The 22,137-nt window shown below is 45.9% G+C and overlaps 1 long non-coding RNA gene across 1 annotated transcript in view; it reads right to left on the bottom strand.

The window, feature by feature from the left end:
- LOC147692025 (uncharacterized) overlaps window positions 1-22,137 on the bottom strand; it is a 172,183-nt gene that overhangs the window by 67,956 nt on the left and 82,090 nt on the right. Inside the window, exon 2 of the long non-coding RNA XR_015299804.1 lies at window positions 12,844-13,061. This is a non-coding gene — a long non-coding RNA (uncharacterized LOC147692025). The remainder of the gene's footprint in view (window positions 1-12,843; window positions 13,062-22,137) is intronic.

Raw genomic sequence — 22,137 nt, 5'->3', positions numbered from 1 at the left:
GCCCACTGAGGAGGTGTGGTATATCAGGGGCACACCTAGGAAGAGCACAGGGACACATCAACCCCAATTCCAAGACCATTGAAGCAGGTGGAGGAGGGCACTGTAGAGACCACCCCTGGCAAAAAGGGAAAGGAGGGCACTGTGGAGCCCACCCCTGGCAAAAAGAGAAAGGAGGGCACTGTAGAGACCAACCCTGGCAAAAAGGGAAAGGAGGGCACTGTAGAGACCACCCCTGGCAAAAAAAGAAAGGAGGGCACTGTGGAGACCACCCATGGCAAAAAGGGAAATGAGGGCACTGTGGAGACCACCCCTGGCAAAAAGGCAAAGGAGGGCACTGTAGAGACCACCCCTGGCAAAAAGGGAAAGGAGGGCACTGTAGGGGGTAAGCATGGGCGGAAAATCCGTTCCGCTCGCGGATTTTGCGGATTTTCGGGAAATTCGCAATCCGCGAGATTCGCGAATCTCCCACAAAATCCGCAAATCCGCGAGCAGCGGATTTTGCTCGCACTGCTCGCACTGTTCGCGTGAGTTCGCGCCCCGCGAATAAGTGCAAAATTGCAGAAATACGCTCTTAGCAAAACTGAAAGTAACTACTTACCAGGTTCAAAAGTTCAGGCTCATCATTAGTAGCCATTTCCTGTAGTGCTTCCTGAGGGGCCCCTCCAGAGTTCAGTTGCCAGTTGAAACTATTATGTGACCCTGCTCTGAACCTCAGAATAGTTACACATATGCCACAAAGGTCCTGAATTACAGCTAAGGGAGACAAGCAGGAGCCAGGCTGGAAGTTAAAATCCATTAATCAGCCCCTAATTCATTATTGTCAGTTGGGGCAGGGCAGGTGTTGTAACTAATTTTGCAACAATGAAAGCACTTAGCAAGTGCAAAAGATCACTAATCAGGGCGCACTAAGGAAGCAGGTGCCAGCTAAAAAAATATTCTGTGACACATTAATCAGCCCCAAATTAATTCAGGTCACTTGAGGCAGGGAAGGTGTGCTTTGCTTTGCCGAAAATAATGTACACTGGACAACCAGAGGGTGTGGTGATGAAACAGAGGGTGGCATGGGTGGGCCAGAGGGTGGCATGAGTAGTCAGAGAGTGGCAGTGGTGACAGAGAGTGGCAGTGATGAAGAAGAGTGTCCCAAACAGGCTGGACACGTAGAAACAAGTTCGCAAAACTTGCGACCCGACAGGTAAGTTCGCAAATTGCGAAATTGTAAAAACCCTCGCGAACTGGCAGAAACACGGGCGAACACAAAAAAAAAAAAATCCGCAAATTCGCGGGAATTCGCGGATTTTGCGGATTGCGAATCCGCAAATCCGCAAAATTCGCGAACGCGAGATCCGCAAAATTCGCCCATGCTTAGTAGGGGGTACACCTGGGAAAAAGGCAAAGGAGGGCACTGTAGGGGGTACTCCTGGCAAAGAGGGGAAGGTGGTCCAGAGGCATAGCCAGACCAAGGTTTCCGCAGGATCCAGCACTTCACCATGGGTAGTGCCAGTGTCTGCACCTGATGTGGGACAGTTGGTGTGTGTGCCTGTTGTGTCATCACCACTTCCCATCAACCCCAAGACAGGGAAGCCATTTCATATTCCCAAAAAGTGGAAGGGTACCCCTCAAACCTCTCCCACCCACACTGTGTCAGAGGTCTGCATGACTCCACCTTCACGTGCCACTTTGCCACCTGTTCCACACAGCCCTCCAGCTTGCCAAGCCACTGTTAGCCCCACATCACCTGGGGCTCTGTCACCCCAGTCAAGTGGGCCTGCTGTCCCCGACACACAGCCAGGTCCAAGTCCGCATGACAGCCAGGAGTGAGTTGACATCCCCCTCATACGCCTGTGCCTCATACTGGTGTGCTAGTCCTGACCATTGTTTACAACCTGGGTGTGTTGCTGGCCCTGTTGCTTTGCTGTGTTTGGCTCTCCCCTGTGCTATGGACACTGGCCCTGTTGCTCTGCTGTGCTGTACTCTCCCCTGTGCAGCCTCTCATGTACTTGCTGTCTAGCCTGTGCCATGGGCACTGGCCCTGTTGCTCTGCTGTGTTGGGCTCTCCCCTGTGCTATGAACACTGCCCCTGTTGCTCTGCTGTGCTGCACTCTCCCCTGTGCAGCCTCTCATGTACTTGCTGTCTCACCTGTCCCCTGGACACTGGCCCTGTTGCTCTGCTGTGCTGTACTCTCCCATGTGCAGCCTCTCATGAACTTGCTGTCTCACCTGTGCCATGGACACTAGCATGTTGCTCTGGTGTGTTGGGCACTCCACTGTGCTATGGACACTGGCCCTGTTGCTCTGCTGTGCTGTACTCCCCCCTGTGCAGCCTCTCATGTACTTGCTGTATCACCTGTGCCATGGACACTGGCCCTGTTGCTCTGCTGTGTTGGGCTCTCCCCTGTGCAATGGACACTGGCCTTCCTGTTTGTACTTAACCTGTGCATAGTATCTTGCATATGATCATCATTTTGTGCCTTGCTGTTGTCTACTATTGTTCTACTGCTACATCTGTGCAATATGTGAATAAATACAGTTACTCCTGTTGTGTGTTTTGTCAGTGTCCTTGCTGATTAAAGTTCTTTTTGGTGTTTGCATTTGATTGGCTGTGCCCCATGCTCTATGTATCACTTCAACATTGCAAAGCTCTTTGCACGCATCAGATTTTTAGACAGGGGTGACAGGGTCTTCTGTCAATTCTGAACCTGATAATAGTGTAATCTGTGATGGCTATTTTACCTGCCATGCAGTTTACTTCTTGGTGATTTGCTATTGTTGGCTACACTGTTCACATGGAAGGTTGGGGGACACTGCCAGCACAGGGTGTGATGCTGTGCAAAGGTTTGGACGCAGGCTGGGATATGTAATGATGTATGTGTCTGGATTCCTTTTTGTGTGCCCAGCCGTGTATGTGTATGGTCATCTTGTGTTGGCCCTTAGTCCTGGTACCAAGGCATACATGAGATGCGTGGTCTTGGGTGTAGCAGAGGTGTGCAGTGTGAAGGGTGTAAGTTTGTAGTGGATGTGTGTGTGCCCCTGGATTGTGAGCAACACACGTGTCACCCAGGAGTTGTGTGCCTGGTGTTTGTTTTGTCTTGCCCTGTGTATTAGATTGTATGCACTTGCGTGAGCTGTTTGTTGTGCACTGTGCTGTGTGTTGGTGTCTCCATGCTGTTGTGTGTGACTCCTCCTTGTTGTGTTAGTAAGTTAGAAGTGTGCAAAGTGTGTGAGTTGCACATCAGTGTTGTGTTTGTTTGATCCTCAATGTGTCTTGGGTGTGTTTGTGTAGACTGTGTGGCCCTGCTGCTCCACACTGGCATTGTGTTTGTGTTTGTCATGCATTGCAGGCACATGGTGGCTTTTCTCCTCCTGTATGGCATGGTATGTGTGGTCAGAACAAAAGGAGCTGGCGGCTCCCAGACCAGGCGGTGAGGGGTGGTGTAGGAGAGTAGGGTCTGCTATCCTATGGTCACCCCAAATTTTTGCTTTTTGCTTCACTGGTTTATGACTTAATGTGGCTGTGGGCCTGCTAATCAGACCCACAGCCTGCTGTTCTCTCTCTAAATTACTGCCAATGCACTTTAGGTGCATTACGAATTGGAACGGGTTCACCTTATTGGCCCCTGTAACAGTGTACCCTAGGTACCCAGGGCATAGGTGTTTCCAAGGCCTACCAGGGGCTGCAGCATGTATTTTGCCACCCCTGGCCTGGCCTCCATATTTGACACAACTGGCTGATCACTCAGCTGGGGTAAGTTGGTGTAATCACCTCTTACTTAGATATAGTATCCCTATATCTAACCTTAAAACTGGACACATATGTTCCTATCAGCCACTCCTATGGAAGGCCTCTTCAATCCTGGAGGCAGAGTGCTTGGAAATATGTGAGATGGTGCTCTAGCATGAGCTGAGCCTGTCTGCAGCTGTCGGGAACCACTCCCTAAGCTGTTCCGGGATATTGCCATACCATATACTCTTAAGTGCATTATATTCCTAGCGGTTAAATGCTATCTTTGGTTTGGCTTTATCAAAACATGTCGAGTAAGGTGTCAGACGAATTGGAATACTATCCCCTCGACAGTTCTGTCGACGGTGATAGCATTCCACCCTTCTAGAGGGACACAACATGTGTGTAGCCTTAACCCCGGTTAAAGTTAACCAGAGCCACAGCATCCCAAAATGGATGCTGCCACCACAGACACGAGTCTGGCCTCCTGCTGCTGACCGAAACTCGCCAGATGGTGGCCTGGACAAAGGGTTTCCTGCCTTGGGAGGTGCGAGCACCAACCCAGACAGGGTTTTGTGTATTGGGTAGAACAGGGCTGAATAGAATCAGACATGCCCGGGGCACACAAGGTGTCCCCGTGCATAAGCCAGTCCAAACCTGTCCTGGGACTTTCCAGACCCAGGCCTGGCGAGGAGCTGGACAAAGGAAAGGGGCTGTAACCGCCCCCCTTCCTGGTTCCTCCCAGAGGAGGGACCTAGTAGGTGATCCACTCCTCAGATTGGGAATAAGAGTGGGAGCAGTGCCATTGCACAGCAGATCATCCTGAAATCAACTTTAAACAAGAAGAAGACTGGACTTCGACATTCTGCTGCACAGAAGACTGAAGAGAATCTCCCTTGTGGCCTAGGAGTGGCCACCCTGTGAATACAGGCACCAACCAGCAACTCGACGTCTGCTTTGCCGCCCCCTCCCGCCGGAGCCCAGAGCCCGACAAGAACCAGACTCCCAGACCTCTCAGAATCCGATCCACAGTCCCTGCAAAGAAGGGACCCGTGGAGGCACCGAGTGACGTGGGACTGGACCTCTTGGAAGACACTCGAAAAGCTGACTGCGCAGCATCTGAGGCATCCTCGACGTTGTGCTTTGGGGACTGAGAACCCCCACCACCGAGCAGCCCTTGCACCGAAGAAGAGCCCTCCAGCATCTCCACGATCTGCGTGGGGCCCTTTTGCATTGTGCCACTCGACGCGCCATCCCGGCCACTAGCCACGTGGTCAGCGGCCATCTTGGCGACGAAACCGACGAACTACACAGCGGGTCTGGTTGCTCCAGACTCACCCAAGCTCCTGTGAAAAGGAGCACTCGCTCTGACCTTGCTGGTCTGAGTGTTAAGCATCTTTCAATTCCTGCGTGGCTTGCATTAGCCAAGGCCTGTTTGCTCCGATCAGGTCGCCGATACCGCCAACAGTGAGAAGCCTGCGTGGGACAGCTCGTGACCGACTCCTGGACGTCCTCGGCCCCCGGTGTCCACGTGGCTGCAGAGAGAAGCTACCCGACAACGCCTGTTTGCACCCGACATCGCCTGGTTCCAATCTGGTTCCACGGTAGTCACTGGCTAGTGACTTTGAACATTGTCCCCTCTGCTTTCAGGTCTTCACATCTTCAGATCCATCCTTGGATCCACCGGAACTTTTCACATCGAGCCGCCTGCAGCATCTTCAGCTCCAAGCACCATCGACCAGCGTGACGAAACCCGACACTACTTCGACCCTGTGCACCCGCTTCCTGTGGGTGAGGTAACTCAGCTCCGCCGGTGTTCCTACACTGGTACACATCTCAAGGGCCTGTGTCTTAAGTTTCAGCGTTCTAGGTCACTCGGAAGGTTCCGAACTAACTAACTTTGTACTTTTTACGCACCATAGACTTTACATTGAGAAGTGCGTGCACTTTAAACACTGCACCCGAGTCCCGCGGGCCTTTCCCGACTTAATCATTGATAGTCTTGAATAGCTCCAGCGATTCCCAAGGCCCTAGGCCTGTTTCCTTTCCAATTGGTATCTCTTATACCACTTTCTTAGTATATGGTTTAGGTGGCCCCTAGGGCTCATCCATATTGTGCAACTTTTGTGTATTTTAAACTGTCTTGTGATTTAACGCTTGTGCTTCTGTGCTCATAAAGAGTCCAGGGGATTTTATAGTTAATAAATCAATATATATTTTCAATATATATCTGTGTGGTGTCCTTTCATTTGGTATTCAAGGGGGTTGTGTATGGTAATACAGCTGGCTTCACATGCCTTTCAGAGTTTAGCCTAAGACTGCTTTGTCCACGTTACCACTAGGATAACTGGTCTACAAGGTTGAATTACAACCAATCATCATAAGGGTTGCTTGGCATGGTACAAAGTGATCACTAGAATTAGTGAGCATTATATACCAGGCCAACTTCTCACAGGTAGGTCATATTGGCGCGCACAGGAGGCACAAATTCCAAAACTTGATGTAAGCCTTAACCATTGTGAAAGCTGCCAGGTACTGTTGATGCCTTGGTCTTTTACAGAATAGGAAGATCCAGCTCATCACAGACCGTTGAACACAATTAGCACTTTTCTCCTTGTGATACATAAACCAACCTACTGGACACATACCTAGGTCCTCTTGTGTAGACTAATCTAAAATAGCTTTTAGACCACTACAAACACTAACCAGCACTGAAACAGGAACATTTAACTCCGCCAAGTGCTAGTTACCACACATTTTAATTAAGGCAGGAGACCCCCAGAATAAAAAGATTTTCTTATAGGTACTTCCAGTCTTATTTTAACTCACCCCTAAGTCTACACACTTCTGGCCCCACACCCGCACTTCACCAAACGGCTGTTGGAAAAAGATCTACGATAAAGAGCCCCTCCTAGAGGTGATCCCATTGGGTATTGCACCGCCGACCCAACGAGGAGCAGCCCAGATGATGAAGCATGACACATGCAAGGTTGTGTGAGGGCATTACATCCAACAAAATGGATGCCCAACTGGGATCTTATTAAGACCAGTGGCACCTACATAGTGTGACTGAAACCTTTCTCCCTTTGAGGAACGGCACGGCTCCTTTTGTTCTGACGTTGTGGGGCTATTGCTGTAGCTGGAACTCCCACCCCTGTGGAGTGGAATTCGCCCCTCGCCCTTCCTCCCCTTCTTGAATAGATGGTATGTGTGGTGTAAAGCCATCCACTATATGTGCCACTTGTACCTGGCCAATGTGGGTCTTCCCTCCCTCTATTTGTGTGTGGTACACCCCTTACATGTCTGCTACTGACATGCAGAGTATTTCACTTTGATGTCAGCTTCCCCTTGGTTTCCATGTGTGTGTGCCTCCCCATCACTTCATTTGTGAGCTTGTGCTTTGTGGTGCAGTTCTTGGTCCATGAGTGTTTTTCCACTCTGGACATTGCCACAATGGTGTATGTGTGCTGTCCTTGTGCTATTAGTCATTCTGTAGTGGTCATGTGCACTTCAGCTGTGTGTGCTGCCCAGTGCTCTGGTGGAGATGGCTTGCCTCTTGTATCCCAGAGTGGTGCATGTGTAGTTGTTGTGTTGGATGTGTGTGTGTTGGCTGTGGTATTGCTTCACTTCCTGGGTGCGCTGTTGTATTTGTGCTGTGCTGGTTTGTGGTGTGTGTGATGAGGTTGTGTCAATCATGTCTGTGTGTGGCTGTTGTGCGTGTTATGCACACACTGCTTGTTGTGCATGCAGTGCTGTGTATATGTGGCCTTGGCATTGCCTGATGTGCATACCCTGATGTCCTGTGGTGTTTGTTGATTCGTGTTTCATGTGCATCTGTGGTTGGTTTGGTGTGACAGTGTGGGTTAGTCCTGATGCACTTCTTGTGTGATATGTGTTATGGTGTGTGTATTTTGTTCCTGAGTGATGATGTTGTGGACTCTTGTTGTGTCTGTGCTCCCATTGCCTTTTCCCAGTTTGGCTCACAGGGTATGTCTGTTTCTGTTGATGTTCAGTATGTGTTCCTGTAGTGTTTGTGTGTTGTTCTTGTGCAGGCATCTGTTGAGGCATCCCTGTGTGTGTCTTGTGTTTGTGGCTACACCCAGGGTGTGTGTTTGTTTGTGTGTGTATGAGCAGGCAAGGATTGTGAGCCTTCAGTGTGTGGCACTTGTGTTGTGTGTTCCGTGTCAGCCACTCCTGCAGTGGCTGTCTCCCTGGTTGTGTGCTGTGTGGTGCAGGGTGTGTATTGTACTTGCTTGCTGCAGTGCTTGTTGCTTGTTGGTGTACATGGGGGTGCACAGGATGGGCACCTGGCCTGTGACTTGATGGGGTGTTTTGTTGTGTGTTTGGGGGTGGTGTGTCCCTGTGGTGTTTGTGCCCTGCCCATGCCTTGTAGTGGCCCTGCCTTCTGCATTGTGCATGTGTTGACCGCGGCGGTGATGTGACCGGGACGTTGCTGCTGGTTGGCGGTCGATGTGTGTCCCGGATGCTGAGGGGTGCCTTGTTGTCAGGTGGCTCATGTGTGGGTGCCCTTGTGAATGTGTTGTGACCTCCAGCAGGGTGTCTGTGTGGTGATTGTACCCTGTTCCGGCCTGTGTGTTGTATTTGTGTAGTTGCGTACCTGCAGCGGCATCTGCGGCAGCCCATCTGAAGGTAGTGTTGTAGGAGGTACATCACCGGATGCATATGGAGGGCTGGGTCATGGCGTTCATGACCGGGTCTCGGCTATCTTGCTCCGCTGTCGAGTTTCCACCTGCTCAGGTTGGGCGGTGTCTCCGCTGCAGTGCGTCTGCTTGTTTGGGCCATCCTAATTTGTGCATCGGGCGGACATCAATCCGCACGGTGGTGAGTCTCGATTGGCTCACACCGCCGCGGTTGCGGGCGCACTTTGATGGCGGTGCGCGGCGCTCCGCGGCGGAATGGAAATTACCTATGTTTTGCTATCCTAATGTGGCAAACGTGAGTACCGCTGCTCGCGGGCGGAAAAAGCTGTTTTTCCGCCCCGCCACCACCGCGGAGGTGCCACCGCCCGCTATCCTAATGGGCCCCTTAGTTAAGAGATATTTAACAACGGGCGCTGATAATCCTGACATTGTAACGCCCAATACCACACAGGCAGGGCATATGTAATACCTGGTACCATCGTACTAAAAACTATTTAAACAGAATAAAGTAAAACATACATTTTAACCCAAATATTTCATCCGCCCAGATGCAGTTAAAAAGTGTATTCAGAAAAGGGGGTGGTGATGAACAGAGTGTCTGAATTAAGCAGACCACTCTTACCCAGTCCAAAGATCAGGGCTTGATCCATCACCGTTATTTATCTCACTGCACCATCCCAGCTCAGAACCTGGCTATATGCAAATCAGTCTGTCCCTGGCCCAGTGCATCATGGGAACAGGGCAGACTAAACTACCAAGCCAATTCTTCACCAGAAAGGAGACAAGCTACCGGGGACCGGTTTCTGGCATTTCAGCCGTCTTCGGCCCGGCTTGCTTAAATCCTGATGGTACAGTGAGAAAGGGACTCATGTCTGAGTATACCCTGCCACACCTATAGTGGCCAAAACCGATTCAGAAAAGGGGGTGGTGATGAACAGAGTGTCTGAATTAAGGTACAAATTAAGGTGTTGGATCTAGCCCTGATCTCTTGACTGTGTGAGAGCTTTCTGCTTATTTCAGAGACTCTGTCCCTCACCACCCCTTGTTGTAAATATTTTTGTCCACCCTAAGCGTGGAAGGGTATTCTCAGATGTGAGACCCTTGCTCATTGCACCATCAGGATTCAAGCAAACCGGGCCGAAGACGGCTGTAATGCCAGAAACCGGTCCCCGGGAGCTTGTTTCCTTCCCAGTGTAAGAATTGGCTTTTGTAGTTTGGTTTGCCCTGTTCCCATCATGCACTGGGACAGGAACAGACTAATTTGCATACAGCCAGGTTCTGAAACTGGGATGGTGCAGTGAGCTAAAAAACGGTGTTGGATCTAGCCCTGATCTCTTGACTGGGTGAGAGCTTTCTGCTTAATTCAGAGACTCTGTCCCTCACCACCCCTTGTTGTAAATATAGTTAAAAAGTGTATGGCAATGCCGGTAGCTCTTGCACAGGCAAGCCCGATTTGCACTGCCAGTGGAAATATAAACTTTGAACAGCAAATACAAGGACAAATCGCTTAAACTATATAATTTTACTTTTTTTTAACTAATCCTAAATGATTATTAATGCTAATAGATGCCCATGTGTCACTTTAAAATCCACTATGAATTACTGTATCGAAGATCTGATTTAAGTATCACACTGGCTTTTCCATCTAAACAAATGGCCGGAAGGGTTTGCTTGGGAAAGGTAGCAAGTTAACACTGTGTAACCCCGAATTTAGTGATTCGCGCATCCATACCTCACTCAAACACACCTAAGGAAACCTCTACCATCCATTATTACCAAGCTTGTCAAACACCCCCAGTCACCTAGGACGAAAGCGTTTAATGAGAGGAGTGCCATCAAAAACACTGGCTCCTGGTCCTCCGCCCTTTGGCACGGATACAGAGAGATCCGCATTGACAGGGCAGATTATTTCGGAATACCTGCTGGCAGGTGTCCTGGACATCAGAGGATGTCCCAGTATGGGACTTCCGGTGACCCGCTCAGCTGTCTCGTAACGCGAGACCTGCGGTGCTGCATCTTTTCTCGGGCAAGAAGAAGCACGCCACAAAAAGACTTAATTAATCAACGATATGCCGAAGACATTAACCCGAGACCTACCCTGGTTCTAAGAACTCCAGAGTGCTTGGCAAATAAGTGAATTAATAAAACACAGAGAAACAAAGAGATGTACCCAGGATCTGGACTGAAACCAAGTTCTGGAGTCCGCAATTCCTTATTCAGTACAATGCTATCAAACCATAAGTGGAGAGGGTATCACACCTCCGAACGGGGTATAAAGGTGTGGCACCCAAAGAAGTGGAAAAAAAGTGCTGCAAAGACCCTATAAATTAGGGTTCAAGGTGCAGCAAAGGGAATGGAGTTACGAGGGCAGGCAGGAGTCATGAAAAGCAGAGACTGACAATTAACTTCTATTTTTTTTTTTAATGAGATGCAAAGAAATTGGCACCGCGACAAACTTGACAGTAAATATAATCCGGTATACTTGGTCGGTTACAATTATTTAAAAAAATCTTATTGGGTTAAGGCACCTGCTTCACTGCGTGCCAAGCATTTTTCAGGATATAATAATGGTGACATAATTGTGGTGGTAAATGCAGTTTTTACTTAGCTCAGATGGAGGGTTAATGGGCCCGATGCATCAAGCGAAATGCGCTCGCAAAAGGGCCAGATTCTGAGAATCTGGCCCTTTGCAAGTGCAATTTTTGCATTTGGGATGCATCATCCCAAATGCAAAATTCGCAATTAGAGAATTCGCTAAATTGCGATTGTTTGCATTTAAGGAATCTCAAATTGAGATTCCTTAAATGCAATGCATGAAAGTATCAAAAATAGCGAATTCGCTAATAGGGCACGCAAATTACCACGAAGTACAACTTCATGGTAATTTGCAAAAACTTTGAAAAATGCACTTTTGTGCACTTTTCAAAGTTTCATGTTGCGCACACACATGCCCTAAGGGCATGTGTGTGCGCAACATATGTGCACAGATCACATTCAGGGGTGTAACAGGGTGTCCTTTGGACACCCCTGCACCCTTGAACTCGCAATCTCAATTTGCGAATCGCTAATTGCGATTCGCAACTTGAGATTGTCTTCCCATTCATGCCCATAGGAATGAATGGGGAGGTATTCATTAATTGCGACTCGCAATTTGCGAGTCGCAATTAAGGAATCGCTATTTTTTGTGTGATTGCGTGATGCATTCCATTTTGCTATTCCTTATTAGCGATACCTTATTTTTTGCTAATAAGGAATCGCAAAATGGAGGCTTGATGCATCTGGCCCAATGTGCCTGCTGTAAAGCACATTGTGTAACAGGCAGATCACAGGTTTTATTTTACGCAGATAGGTAAGTGGGTTACTATTTCTAAAACAAATCCTTTTGTCACTTGCAGGTCATAAATTGCAATCCTGCTAATGCAGCAGAGTGAGCTACTTTGGAACCATGTTTTCCCTCACTATTTGATTATTCTAAGGTTTCTCAAAATAGTTCCTTAGGGTAGTAATAAACAGCCTGATTCATCAAGCCGAAATCGGCTCGCAAAGGGCCAGATTCTGAGAATCTGGCCCTTTGCGAGCTCTATTTTTGCATTTGGGATTCATCATTCCAAATGCAAAAATCGGTAATAGCAATGTCGCAATTTTGCGAGGAATTACATTTAAGGAATCTCTATTTGAGATTCCTTAAATGCAATTCATCATCCATTAAAAAATTGTGAATTCGCAATTTCGGCCCGCTATTTACCGCGAGGTCAAACCTCGTAGTAAATAGCGAAAACTTAGAAAAATGCTTTTAAGAGCATTTTTCTAAGTTGCATGTTGCACACACACATGTCCTTTGGACATGTGTATGCGCAACACCTGTTTAAATTTGCATTTAAGGGGTGCTACAGGGTGTCCTTTGGACACCCCTGGCACCCTTTAAATCGCTATCTTATTTGCGATTAGCTAATTGCTAATCGCAAATAAGGAATACTCCCCATTCATTCCTATGGGCCGTTTGGCCCATAGGAATGAATGGGAAGTTATTCCTTATTTGCGATTAACAATTTGCTAATCGCAAATAAGGAATATGTAGGAATCGCATTTTTTTTGCGATTCCTACTTGAATCCCGTTTTGCGACCCTGTAATAGCGATTCCTTATGAATCGCTATTAAAGACACGCAAAACGGGTCTTTGATGAATCAGGCTGAAAGTCTTATTAGTACAGACAACCCCAAGCAGTGTGTTACATTTTAAATTCTTACTTTGTATTTCTTCTAACAATGAACTCTTAACTTAAATGCCTACCAGTATGGAAGATATGTGACTCCTACACCTTGTGCCCCTTATTGTCCGTTGTAACATTTCCTGACCATCATTTGCACACTTGTGTGATTTACTGTTTCGGCTTAGGTAATTAAAGCCAGCTCAAGGGGCACAAGTTAGCTCGCTATTCTTGGCAAAATTCAGAAACAACTTACCTGAGATACTTAACCCGGAATTGTCATCATTAATTGTCTTCTTAAAGAACCTGTTCATCAGCTGGAATCTTTTTTGAGTATTCTCCTTCATTCCTGCCTTCTTATTTCAGGTAGCAGTTTTGAGTTTAGCTTTTCTAATAGTTCACCTGCCTTTAGGTGAGCCCAGTAGTTGGCAGGTTTCTTTCTGACACTTTAATTCTCGATGGTTAATATTAGCACTGTCAGAAAAAGAGAGAAACAAGCACTTATTAGCAGTGGAACTGTCCTAAAATTTAGTAACATGCATGCATAATTATATTTCTAAAAGTAAATCGTACTTTTATTTGCAATCTCACTGATTGGAAATCACCTTTTTTGTAACTTCTGAAATTCACTGGGAAGGAAACAGAAAGAGGCTTTATTAAGGAAAGTACTTTTTTTATGTTTAACACAATTGGTACTAAAATCTTGGTGTGATACTTTTTGTGAAAGTCAGTAATGAAACTCATCTTGAGCAAACTATCAATAAGATGAAAGTTAATCATGCAACTGGATGTTGCAAAGCATTGCCCGCTATTGGTCCTTGCTACAGTTTCAATTGGTAATTGATTCTTAGGGGTCTTTTTTACATAACTCCACTTTTTTTCCTTGACCTTTTCAGTAATGTTTTCTCTTGTGTTTTCATATAACCTAGTAGATGCACTCACACGCTTTCCAAAATTAAACAGTAGGAAAGAGAGAAGTTATTGGGGAAGTGAAAATATGAGTATTAATCGAACATTACTACACATGAATTAAGATATTGTTACTTACTAATCTGCTTTATATTGTTAGATGCACGCAAAAACAAAGTAATATTGACCAACGAAGAGGTATCTACATCCAGAGGGATTAAAGTGGTAGACCATGCAGATTTTCTCTTCTTTTTGTCCACTTCCCTGTTCTCCTGAACACTGATTTTGTCCTGAACTCTTTATTTAAGAGTTGGATGTATACAGTGGGAAGTCTCCTCTGGGATTGTCTCTCAACTCTACAGGATAGAACTACCAGAAGGAAAAAATTTGGCACGGGTTAGTGCATAAGGTAACAGAATAGCAGGCCCGAGTATTTATCCTGTCTGAGCTAAATGGAACCCCAGAATCCTTAATTGATAAGTGTTGTTAATCTTTTAGTAACATTAAAAAATGAGACTGAAGAGTTACATCTGACTGTGTAGCAGTCTCATGGGAAACATTACAACTGGCACACAAATGTTATATAATGTTATGTTACAGGGATTTGTAACGTGTAACTAATCAGCCGAAGGGTATTCGGGAGCTGGAGAAGGTGTGAAGATTGTATTCAGGGTCTTAGTTGAAGAGCCTGTTCTTCAGCTTCTTACGTAACTCCAGAAGCAAGAAGGGAGGCCTTTAGGCCTAGAGGGAGATCGTTCCATGTTTTGATGCGAGGCTTAAGAAGGCCAGACCTCCAGTTCTGTGGATTCAGGTTGCACGTGCAACAGAGGGAGAGAGAGAGAGCGTAGGTGTCTGGTGAGCTGGCAGAAGTGGAGGTGGGAGTTGAGGTATGCTGGTCCAATGTTATATAGTGCAGTGTATGCATTTGTGAGGAGTTTGAATTGGCTATGTTTGTGTATTAGCAGCCCATGGACATCTCTGAGGTAATTCGTCATGTTGGTGTGCTGTGGGAGGTCCAGGACAAGACTGCCAGCGGCATTCTGGGTGGTTTTGAGACGATGGTGGAGGTGATTTTGAATTTCAGCATAGAGTGCATTGCCGTATTCAAGTCTGCTGGTGATTAGGGCTTAAGTGCCTGGACGTCTGGTGCTCTGTGGCCATATTGAGTTTGTCTTCTAAAATGATCCCCAGGATGCTTACACGACTGGTGGGTAATGGAGTAGGACTGAGCTCTGATGGCTATCAGGTGGATTTCCCGGGCGAGTTTCTGTTACCAAAGATCAGCACTTCTACCATATCTGTGTTGAGTTTCAGGCACTTGGTTGTCATCCATTCTACTACCTGGCTCATGCATTCAGTGAAGATGGATCTGGTTGTTTGGTATTTGTCTAACATGGAGAGTATGAGTTGGATGTCATTGGTGTAGGCGATGATGGGGATGCCGTGGGATCTGATGACGTTGACGAATCAAGTCTTGTAAATGTTGAGCAGGGTGGGGTTGAGGGATGATTCTTGAGGGATTTGGTGATCTGGTCCTTGGGTTCCGGGTGTAAAGGGTGGGGGAGTCTGACTCGCTGAATTCTTTGAGGAAGGAGCATATTTATTCGAGGGCTGTGTCTTGGATGCCTGTATCGTGTAATCTTTTGATTAGGTTGGAGTTTGACATAGTGTTGAATGCTACCAAGAGATCCAGCAGTATGAGGGCGGCGGTTTCTCCTTGGTCTAGAAGGGTGTGGATCTCATCTGTGGCGATGATACTTGCAGGCTCTGTGCAGTGATTGCTGCACAATTCTTATTGAGAGTGGTTGAGAAGACTGTGGAGCTGCAAGTGGTTGTTGAGTTGCCTTCTCTATCACCTTTGCTGGGTATAGTACAACTTTGGTATAGCCAATTTCTTATAACAGTGCGGTGACTTCAGCATGCTTCCACTCCTCTGGAAAAGTTGCAGACTCGATGGAGTAGTTGATGATGAGAGCAAGGAGTTTGCTGATCACGGGTCCTCCAAAGTTGTAGATATACTGTGAACATGGATCTGTGTGTGTGTGTGTGTGTGTAGAGTAGATGAAATTCGAAGAAAGCCAAGTAGTATTATTCAAACAGAAAGGCAAACCATTGGTGGAGTTGGCAGGTCAAAATATAAGCTTTAACCACCAACTTTCAATTATCCTGACCCCCCGTCCCATACAGTATATTTAGAGAGGGAAAGAGCTACTAGAGGAGCTATTCCCACTCCTGTGGTGCAATTAGTAACCCCTCACACTATACCTCTGGCATCACCCAAGCGTTTTTTAAACCTCTGAATTTTCTAATTTTTTTAAAATCAGTGTCAGTTGCAATTCATATGTCAAAAGTCTTATTTTCCTGATAATCAGTCTAGAGTAGCATTTATTCTTTCTTATTTGAGCGGTGCAGCTGCCACTTGGTCAATATCCTTGATAGAAAGGGATGATCCATCCTGTATAATTATTCAGACATCAAGGCAGAAATTAAAAAACTTTTTGACAAGGATACCTTTACTCAGTCCGTAGATGCAGAATTTTTAAAACTTAAACAAGGAAACAAAGGCCTTCTTTCCTATTTAGCTACCTCTAATCATTTGGTTGCTGAATCTGGGTGGCCTGAAGAGAAAAGAGCTTAACTCTTTTACAGAGGGTTATGGGATGAGTTAAAGGATTTATCAGCCCAGGTGGTTAATCCACCTGAGAATTGTGATTAATTACTTGATCTAGTTGTTAAACGAGACCACGGATTATCAGAAAGAAAGAGGGATCAGGGTAAATAAGATCAAAAGGTAGTAATAATCAGAGATAAGTAACTTGAAGTCAAGACAGTTGGTGAAGGTGAGCCAATGCAAATAGGGGCAATCCATAGTGGTGTAAAATAAAACAAATGCAAGTTTGTTCGCAGCAATGGGTCCAGATAGAATTCCCATAAAGGTTTTGAAAAAGGATGAAAATGTATAGTATCACTTTTTGAATACTGTTACTATGCTGGTCAAATCCCCTTGTCTTGGAAGTGGAGGGTTATAATTATAATACCATTCCATAAAAGAGGCTCATGAAAATCTACAGCCAACTGCCGCCAGGTTGCTCTTCTAGGCGTATCGAGAAAGATTTATGCAGCCAGCCTACTAGAACATCTGCAGGACTGACCCTCATATATTACATAGAACATACACCGATAAGGTAATGGTAGTTTTTGGATCACAATGAAATAACGATTCTCAGTAAATTGACTTCAGTAAGCCAAGCAGTTCACAAACAGGTGCTGCAATTAGAATTCACCATCAAAAGTTCCCTTGCCATTGCAATGGCAAACGTAGTGCGCTGGGCCTATAGCCTATGTTATGCCACAGAAGGCACACTTAAAGATATTATGAGACAGGAAATCCTTACAATATTAAAAAAACAATAACACCTTTAGCGAAAATTGGTTTAAAATAATCTGCAATGTGAGGTGATATCCTATTGGACCCCTGCACAAATTAAGCTTTTAAAAAACAAACCTGTATTCTGAGATTAAGTTACTTAAGTGACAGGAATCATTGCATGAAGTTAAAACTATATAAATCTCTGCCAGTTGTCCAAGATGACACTTATCTACAAATGTATCTATCCTTCAACCAAGATCATGGAGTTAGGTGGTTTATACTGTTGCTTAGATTAGGGGTGCTATTACTAAACACCGATACAAGCAGATGGCACAACTCCATAGGACTGTGCGATCTGTGTCAAGGATGGATTCAAGATCTGACTCATGCACTTGGCATTGTCCTGCAGCCTCAGTAACGCGTTGTTGATTTCTAACTCCGTTATATTTCAAATTTAGCATAATAAACACAGATGAATTGTTAATTGTTAAAAGGTTTCTGTTAGAAATTTAGTTTCTGGTTGGCAGAGATATGCACCCTGTCTGAGCAAGAAGCACAATCCTAGTCAGAGTAAGTCAGATACACACCATAAATTAACCTGTGCTCACCGTCTGATAGCTTGCCATAGAGCAGGCAGGCTTAACTTCAGAGGCAATGTATAAAGTATTTGTGCAACACTTCAAACAGTAACACTGTGACAACACCACAAAAAGACTCCACACCAGTTTAGAACAATAGATTATGTTTTTATAATTAAAACAAGACCAAAGGGACAAACATCCAATAAGTAGAAGTCAAGAAATAAATTTTTAAAGATTAAATGTAAAAATAGAGCTCCAGGGCAATAAGCGCCTATTGAGGTTGTCTGGTCGCTCAGGAACAGGGTACAGTCAAATGTTTAGGCCAACTCCAATAGAGCGCGAGCCAGATGGAGGAGACATGAAAGTCTCGCTGAACAAAGTAACTTGATCCTGGTAACAACAGTAACATGCGGGCGCAGCCGAGCAATGCGTCGGTATTCCTCCCTGAAGTAGAGGTGATGGGTTGATTTTCTTCATAGAAGGGTGGCGATATGCCAGTTCTGAAGAGGAAACACCGGAGCCGAGTTGCGTTGGTTCCGGAGCGGATGCGCCGAGTTTGTCCATGCATCAATCTCCTCACTCTGCAGCGGCGGTTTTGTGATTCTGATGCATCAGTTCTGGAGGTGATGCTTTGGTTACGAGTGTGATGTGCCATTTCTTCTTCCCGCAAGGGCTGCAATCCATTGGTTCTGCTTCACACAGCAGAGGATGCGTCAGTTCCACTAGAGCATGCACCTTGATCCACTTCCAGTGGACCAGGCACAGAAGCAGGAGGTCAGACTTTGATTTCCCTGAGTCTCAAAACAGAAGGCAAGCAAGCTTGCCCTTGTAGATCATTCTAGGGTCAAGCACGAGTCCAGTTTGTCCTCAGCAGGGGCAGAGGGTAGCAGTCTGCAGGGTGGCACAGCAGAAAAGCAGCTCTTCTAGAGGAGTAGTCCAGCAGAGTGGCAGTCCTTGTACCAACACAGCAGTCCTTCTGCCTGGCAAAGTTTCTTTACAGGAAGAAGTGTCTGATTTGGTGGGGTCAGAAACCCTGAACTTATACCCAGTTGTGCCTTTGAAGTGGAAGTTAATGCAAAGAGAGGCTTTGAAGTGCACAGAGGTCCTCCCTACCCAGCCAAGGCTCCAGCCTCACTACAGAAGGTAATCAACCCTTTGTGTGAGGGAGAGCACTGTCCATTCAGGTGTTTCAGCTCCTTCCACCCGTCTTACCCAGGGTGAGCCATCGGTATGCAGATGGGTACTCAGTCACACCTACCCTTCCTTTGTGTGTGGTTGTCTAGAGGGAATGTCAAGTCAAGTCAAGTCAGAGATTTATATAGCGCGCTACATACCCAGAGGGTCTCAAGGCGCTTGAAGAAGGGTGGGGAATTACTTGTCGAATATCCAAGTTTTAAGTTGCTTTCTGAATGCTAGGTGGTTCTGAGTGAGGCGAAGGTGAGTGGGAAGTGAGTTCCAGGTTTTAGCTGCCAGGTAGGAGAAGAATCTACCTCCCATGGTGGTTTTGTTGATGCGAGGTACAGTAGCCAGGGCTTGGTTGGAGGATCGTAGCTGGCAGGAGGGGGTGTAGAAGGAAAGTCGTGTGTTGAGGCATTCGGGTCCAAGTTCGTAGAGTGCTTTGTGTGCGTGGGTTAGGAGGCGGAAAGTAATCCTCTTGTTGACGGGGAGCCAGTGGAGGTTTTCCAGGTGAACAGAGATGTGGTCTTTACGCGGGATGTCTAGTATGAGTCTGGCTGAAGCGTTCTGGATGCGTTGGAGTTTTTTCTGGAGTTTTGCGGTGGTACCGGCGTATGCAAGACGTTTAGCTGTCATCCACCCCAGACGGTTGTCTAGAGGGAATGTCAAGTCAAGTCAAGTCAGAGATTTATATAGCGCGCTACATACCCAGAGGGTCTCAAGGCGCTTGAAGAAGGGTGGGGAATTACTTGTCGAATATCCAAGTTTTAAGTTGCTTTCTGAATGCTAGGTGGTTCTGAGTGAGGCGAAGGTGAGTGGGAAGTGAGTTCCAGGTTTTAGCTGCCAGGTAGGAGAAGAATCTACCTCCCATGGTGGTTTTGTTGATGCGAGGTACAGTAGCCAGGGCTTGGTTGGAGGATCGTAGCTGGCAGGAGGGGGTGTAGAAGGAAAGTCGTGTGTTGAGGCATTCGGGTCCAAGTTCGTAGAGTGCTTTGTGTGCGTGGGTTAGGAGGCGGAAAGTAATCCTCTTGTTGACGGGGAGCCAGTGGAGGTTTTTCAGGTGAACAGAGATGTGGTCTTTACGCGGGATGTCTAGTATGAGTCTGGCTGAAGCGTTCTGGATGCGTTGGAGTTTTTTCTGGAGTTTTGCGGTGGTACCGGCGTATGCAAGACGTTTAGCTGTCATCCACCCCAGACGTGTATTGGAGACAGGCTGCAGACACACAGAGCTTTAAGAGCAGAGAAGTGTCATTTTTCTAAAGTGGCATTTCTAACAGACAGTGTGGAGAATAGTAGTCCAGTTCGGTGCCCTCTCAAACAGAAGTGAATTTACACACATTTCCATGAAGCGTTTGTTGGCTTCTGTGATCGGGAACGAGAATTCCCTTTACAATGTCGTAGTATGTCGTGAAGTTGGGGCCACTTCAAAGTTTATAAGGATAACTAAGCAAGAGAGACTTATTTTCGGATAAAAGAGCTCATTGTGTGTTCTTAGTCCTGAGGAGAACCCTGTAAAGCACATAATAGGGTTTGAAACGCGCCATCTGTTGTTTTTCCAAACAAGTGTTTCACGCAAGCATCTACCATGGAGGCTCATAATGTGAACTAATATAAGTTATAACTGAGAAGGCGTATATCGAGCCCAATTGGCACACTGTTTGGTATTGCCCTTGTTAAAGGAATATATAAGTAGGGTGTTAAAACATGAGCCGAAAGGGTGTGGTTGTGTTTTTTGTGTGACAAAAAGATATATTGTCTTGAGCAACTACAGAACCGGAGCTACTAAGATTTCTGTACTCTGTTTTTTATGTGGTTAAACTGTCAAATGTCTTGTTTGTTTTGTTGTAAGGAATGTAATTTAATGCAATAGCGTTTTACAGATGTCATCCTGTCCCCTCTAAAGTTTTTCCCTTTACTTTGCGCCCCCTCTCTCCCCCAGGTACCTTACTCAAAAGTGCTGGTTCCACGGGAGCTGACTGCTGTGGCACCTTAGGGAAATCCTTAGGGTAAGCAAAACACTATATTATCCTCTCCTGTTTACTTGAAGAGCTGTGTATCCTCGTCCTCTCTATGATTAGAGATTTTAAAGGACCATTGTGGGTGTTCCTCTGAACGCTTATCCACATTTTTAAATTCATAGTGTTAGTGTGTTTTTAGCATAGAGAACAGAATACCTAGACAGGAATAGAGCGTAATGTTGATTGCTCTTCTCTGTTGTCTACTTTCATTTCTAGGTTGCATCATTAAGGGCAGGACCAATCGGCCTGCACTATCACTGACCTCAAGACATAAGGTTATATCTCTTTATTCACTGTGTAGTACATTGCACTTAGGTCCTGACGAATTGCTTAGAATGCAAGAAACATGTTGACCTGATCAGAGGGTAGTAGATTTTCTACTGTGAACCTTACACCAGTACATTTCTCCCCTCCCACCTTTTAACCAAGGGAGTCAACCACACCAATAAAGTCCCCATTGGATTGACTAACCTTTTTTAACTCACATTCACTTCACGACTACACATTCACCCGCGATTACCCTCCCCTCTTACACGCATGCAAAATATGGTAGGAACAAAAGATCTCCGGTAAAGAGCCCCTTCGCGGGTGCCCGTCAGACATTGCAGCGCCAGTCTGACGAGGAGCAGAACCCATATTATGAAGCATGACACCTAGCTTGCTGGGTGTGTGAGGGTTTTAGTTCCGAAAAGGGAAATTCCCCGCCCTTTTACCTGTTTCTCTGTTTACGCTAGACACACACTCCTACTCATTTTGGGGAACTTTGTACCCTTCTTGTGCTACTAATAGCGTTTTTGTGTCTCTGTTGTTCAATGGTTTGTGACAAATTGTTGTTCTAACTCATGAATACTGCATTTTTAATAACTTTGAAAAAGTGGTTGAAAAAATGATATAAAATAACAGAAAAAATAAAATATATGGTCATACCAAGTGGTTTGTGTGATCATGATGTGAGATGGTGAATTGAGATCAGTATTGGCATATGTGTCGTTTTTTGATTGTTAAAGTAGGCCTCGCCTTACTGATTATGGATCCAACCCTTTCTAGTTGATGGATCTTTCTAAAGTGTCAATTCTAAAATGTAATGATAGATCCAAATTTGACACCAAAGAGGATTTTTCGTTACCGTTCCAATGTTATAAAACAAGACAGAGCTACTCCTTCTCAATCAGGAAATATAGCTTACAATTGTAATAAGAAAATCCCAGTGTTAACCTATGGGAGGGGTAGCCTCACAGTATTGAAAAGAAATTAAGGTTTCTTTATGCTCCCAGGACATTATAAACTTAAAAGTACGTGTCTTACCTTTTAGTTACACAGCACCCTGTCCTATTGGCTACTTAGGGCCTACCTTAGGGATGACATATGTAGTAAATGGGGAGTTTAACGCTTAGCAAGGGGTTTTAAATGGCAAGTTGACATGGCAGTGTAAACTGCACAACAGGCTCTTCAGTGACAGGCCTCAGACATGTTTTAAAGGGCTACTTGTGTGCGTG

The sequence above is a fragment of the Lissotriton vulgaris genome, chromosome 9, assembly GCF_964263255.1.
Source record: "Lissotriton vulgaris chromosome 9, aLisVul1.2, whole genome shotgun sequence".
Classification (NCBI taxonomy): Eukaryota; Metazoa; Chordata; class Amphibia; order Caudata; family Salamandridae; genus Lissotriton; species Lissotriton vulgaris.
Note: the sequence above shows the minus strand (reverse complement) of the source record. Positions and strands in the feature narration are given on the sequence as shown.